This window comes from Capra hircus, unplaced genomic scaffold (genome assembly GCF_001704415.2).
Source record: "Capra hircus breed San Clemente unplaced genomic scaffold, ASM170441v1, whole genome shotgun sequence".
Classification (NCBI taxonomy): Eukaryota; Metazoa; Chordata; class Mammalia; order Artiodactyla; family Bovidae; genus Capra; species Capra hircus.
Genome location: NW_017189696.1, coordinates 229,093 through 234,137, shown reverse-complemented (window position 1 = coordinate 234,137; position 5,045 = coordinate 229,093). Strand labels below are relative to the sequence as shown.

Genomic DNA, 5,045 nt, shown 5'->3' with positions numbered 1-5,045 from the left:
GTAGTTCTTAATTTCTTCTTTTTCTAGTTGCTTTATGTGTGTAATTAATTGATTTATTTAACTTATTTCTTGTTTCTTGAGGTAAGCCTGTATTGCCATGTTCCTTTCACGTAGCACTGATTTTGCAGTGTCCCATATTGGCCAACTCATGCAAAGAGTTGACTCATTGGTGAAGACTTTGATGCTGGGAGGGGTTGGGGACAGGAGGAGAAGGGGACGACCGAGGATGAGAAGTCTGGATGGTATCACTGACTCAATGGACGACAGTCTGAGTGAACTCCGGGAGTTGGTGATGGACAGGGAGACCTGACGTGCTGCTATTCATGGGGTCGCAAAGAGTTGGAAATGACTGAGTGAACTGAACTGATAGGTTTTGGGTTATTTTGTTTTCATTTTTGTTCAATTCTATGCATATGTTGATTTTGTTTTTAGATTCTCCTGTGATGCGGCTGGCGTACTAAGTGCAGGTGGCTGTGGCTGGCGCACTAAGCACGGCTGAGAGGAGCTACCCAACGTCTGAGGTCTGGGGAAGTAGCCTAGACTGCCAGGCTGTGATGGCACAGGAATGACCGAGACGAGCTACCCCGCTTCCAAGGTCAGGAGTGATGGCAAGATTAGCTACCCCTTCTGAGGCCAGGGACTGCGGCCAGGAGAAACTACCTCGTGTTTGAGGTCAAGGGCGATGGCTGAGAGGAGCTACCCTGTGTCTCAGGCCAGGGGTGGAGCCCAAGACCAGGTGTAGCCGCCAGGAGGAGCAACCCAATGCCCAAGGCCAGGTGTGGCAGCTGGGATGAGCAACCCCACATCCAAGGAGCGGTGGCTTTGCAGCACATGGGGGCCTAGAGGAGCCATCCCTCATTGAAGGTCAGGAAGGGCAGCAGTGACAAGATACCCCTCATTCAATGTAAGCAGCAGCAGTTGCTAGAGAAGCTGTGAAGGGATACCCCACACCCAAGTTAAGAGAAACCCAAGTAAGATGGTAGGTGTTGCAAGAGGGCATCAGAGGGCAGACACAACTGAAACCATACTCACAGAAAACCAGTCAATCTAATCACACTAGGACCACAGCCTTGTCTAACTCAATGAAACTGAGACATACCCACAGGGCAACCCAAGATGGGCGAGTCATTGTGGAGAGGTCTGACAGAATGTGGTCCACTGAAGAAGGGAATGACAAACCCATTTAGCATTCTTGCCTTGAGAAGCCCATGAACCGTATGAAAAGGCAAAATAATAGGATAATGAAAGAGGAACTCTCCAGATCAGTAGGTGCCCAAAATGCTACTGGAGATCAGTGGAGAAATAACTCTAGAAAGGATGAAAGGATGGAGCCAAAGCAAAAACAATACCCAGCTGTGGATGTGACTGGTGATAGAAGCAAGAACCGATGCTGCAAAGAGCAATATTGCATAGGAACCTGGAATGTAAGCTCCATGAATTAAGGCAAGTTGGAAGGGGTCAAACAAGTGATGGCAAGAGTGAGCATCGACATTCTAGGAATCAAATTACAACTAAAATGGACTGGAATAAGTGAATTTAACACAGATGACCATTATATCTTCTACTGCAGTCAAGAATCCCTCAAAAGAAAAGGAGTAGCCATCATGGTCAACAAAAGAGTCCGAAATGCAGTACTTGGATGCAATCTCAAAAATGATAGAATCATCTCTTTCCATCTTCAAGGCAATCAATTCAATATCATGGTAATCCAAGTCTATACCCCAAACAGTAGTGCTGAAGAAGCTGAAGTTGAACGGTTCTATGAAGACCTACAAGACCTTTTAGACCTAACATCAAAAAATACGTTATTTTATATTATAGGGGACTGGAATGCAAAAGTAGGAAATCAAGAAACACCTGGAGTAACAGGCAAATTTGGTCTTGGAATGTGGAATGAAGCAGGGCAAAGACCAATACAATTTTGCCAAGAAAATGCACTGGTCATAGCCAACATCCTCTTCCAACAACACAAGAGAAGACTCTACACATGGACATCACCAGATGGTCAACACTGAAATCTGATTGATTATATTCTTTGCAGCCAAACATGGAGAAGCTCTATATAGTCAAGAAAAACAAGACCAGGAGCAGACTGCGGCTCAGATCATGGGCTCCTTATTATCAAAGTCAGACTCAAATTAAACAAAGTATGGAAAACTGCTAGACCATTCAGGTATGACGTAAATCAAATCCCTTATGATTATACAGTGGAAGTGAGAAATAGATTTAAGGGCCTAGATCTGATAGATAGACTGCCTGATGAACTATGGAATGGGGTTTGTCACAATGTATAGGAGACAGGGATCAAGACCATTCCCATGGAAGAGAAATGCAAAAAAAAGAAAAAAAAAGGCTATCTGGGGAAGCCTTACAAATAGCTGTGAAGAGAAGAGAAGTGAAAAAGAAAGGAGAAAAGGAAAGATATAATCATCTGAATGCAGAGTTCCAAAGAATAGCAAGAAGAGATGAGGAAGCCTACTTCAGCGATCAATGCAAAGAAATAGAGGAAAAGAACAGAATGGGAAAGACTAGAGATCACTTCAAGAAAATTAGATATAAAAAGGGAACATTTATTGCAAAGATGGGCTAGAAAAAGGACAGAAATGCTATGGACCTAACAGAAGCAGAAGATATTAAGAAGAGATGGCAAGAATACACAGAACTGTACAACAAAGATCTTAATGACCTGGATAATCATGATGGTGTGACCACTCATCTAAGCCAGACATCCTGGAATGTGAAGCCAAGTGAGCTTTAAAAAGCATCACTATGAACAAAGCTAGTGGAGGCAATGACATTCCAGTGGAGCTGTTTTAAATCCTGAAAGATGATGCTATGAAAGTGCTGCACTCAATATGCCAGCAAATTTTGAAAACTCAGCAGTGGCCACAGGACTGGAAAAGGTCAGTTTTCATTCCAATCTCAAAGAAAGACAATGCCAAAGAATACTCAAACTACTGCACAATTGCATTCATCTCTCATGCTAGTAAAGTAATGCTTTAAATTCTCCAAGCCAGGCTTCAGCAATACGTGAACTGTGAAATTCCTGATGTTCAAGCTGACTTTAGAAAAGGCAGAGGAACCAGACATCAAATTGCCAACATCTGCTGAATCATAGAAAAAGCAAGAGAATTCCAGAAAAACATCTATTTCTGCTTTATTGACTATGCCAAAGCCTTTGATTGTGTGGATCACAATAAACTGTGGAAAATTCGGAGAGAGATGGGAATACCAGACCACCTGACCTTCCTGTTGAGAAATCTGTATTTAGGTCAGGAAGCAACAGTTAGAACTGGACATGGAACAACAGACTGGTTCCAAATAGGAAAAGGAGTACATCAAGGCTGTATACTGTCACTCTTCCTATTTATCTTCTACGCAGAATACATCATGAGAAACGCTGGACTGGAAGAAACACAAGCTGGAATCAAGATTGCTGGGAGAAATATCAATAACCTAAGATATGCAGATGACACCTCCCTTATGGCAGAAAGTGAAGAGGAGCTAAAAAGCCTCTTGATGAAAGTGAAAGAGGAGAGTGAAAAAGTTTGCTTAAAGCTCAACATTCAGAAAACAAAGATCATGGCATCCAGTCCCATCACTTCATGGGAAATAGATGGGAAAACAGTGGAAACAGTGTCAGACTTTATTTTGGGGGGCTCCAAAATGACTGCAGATTGTGACTGCAGCCATGAAATAAAAATCACTTACTCCTTGGAAGAAAAGTTATGATCAACATAGATAGCGTATTCAAAAGCACAGACATTACTTTGCTGACTAAGGTTCGCCTATTCAGGCTGTGGGTTTTCCAGTAGCCATGTATGGATGTGAGAGTTGGATTGTGAAGAAGGCTGAGCGCTGAAGAATTGATGCTTTCAAGCTGTGATGTTGAAGAAGACTCTTGAGAGTCCCTTGGACTGAAATGAGATCCAACCAGTCCATTCTGAAGGAGACCAACCCTGGGATTACTTTGGAAGGAATGATACTAAAGCTGAAACTCCAGGACTTTGGCCACCTCATGAGAAGTGTTGGTTCATTGGAAAAGACTCTGATGCTAGGAGAGATTGTGGTCAGGAGCAGAAAGGGATGACAGAGGATGAAATGGCTGGATGGCATCACTGACTTGATGGGCATGAGTCTGAGTAAACTCGAGGAGTTGGTGATGGACAGGGAGGCTTGGTGTGCTGGGATGTATGGGGTCGTAAAGAGTCTGACACGGCTGATCGACTGAAGTGAACTGAACTTCATGCAAAAGCCTCATACCAGTCATATTGTCGCTAATAAAAGTGCCCTATCTCCTTGTGACTTTCCTACCCCATCAGCAATATCAGACAAGCAGACCAGATTGTGATAGATCAACTTGTTTTAAAAAAAAATGAGCATTTTTATTTCACACTCAGTGGCTACACTCAAGTAAATGGCCACGTTGTAGACTTTATTAGTACAATTATATCTACTTCTCAGAACCACATCGTATCTCCACTACAGAGCAGTTATTCCGGACTGATGGTGGAACCTTCTAAATTTCCAGACAGACATAGTGATATGTCAGCCTATGACAATATTTTTCCTAACCTGCAAGAAAGACAACTCATGGTTCTCAGTTCCAACAATCAATTATACTCTGCCTCCTCTCTTTCAAGTAAACTCATCAACAATCATTATATGGAAGCCATGCTAATTTAAACTGACCTATCAATTACGTGTCAGATTATGGAGCCTAAAAAAGATTGAAATTTACGTTGGGAGATGTCAACAATATCTACAATTCTTGTATTTGAACAATAAATATACATGTTCATCTTCATAGTTTCATTTTCTATTTTCAAACATGGAAGAGTAATATGTGGCTTTAGTTCAACGGTTGGCTATTTTACTGCACGGTTTTATAAACTCTTCAGTCCAAGAAAATATTCATTATGCATCCTAGATAAATGATACCTGATATAATATTTTAAGCAAGAAAATGAAAGGGAAAAGAGGTAACGGATGTAAAGTGATTTTGGAAATCATCCCTGCTGAAATGAAGGGGCGTCTAAATTAGG

At 41.9% G+C, this 5,045-nt stretch overlaps 1 pseudogene; it reads left to right on the top strand.

Moving 5' to 3' along the window:
- The first annotated feature begins 682 nt into the window (after positions 1 to 682).
- On the top strand, positions 683 to 4,686 carry LOC108634631 (annotated as a pseudogene).
- Positions 4,687 to 5,045: the final 359 nt, after the last annotated feature.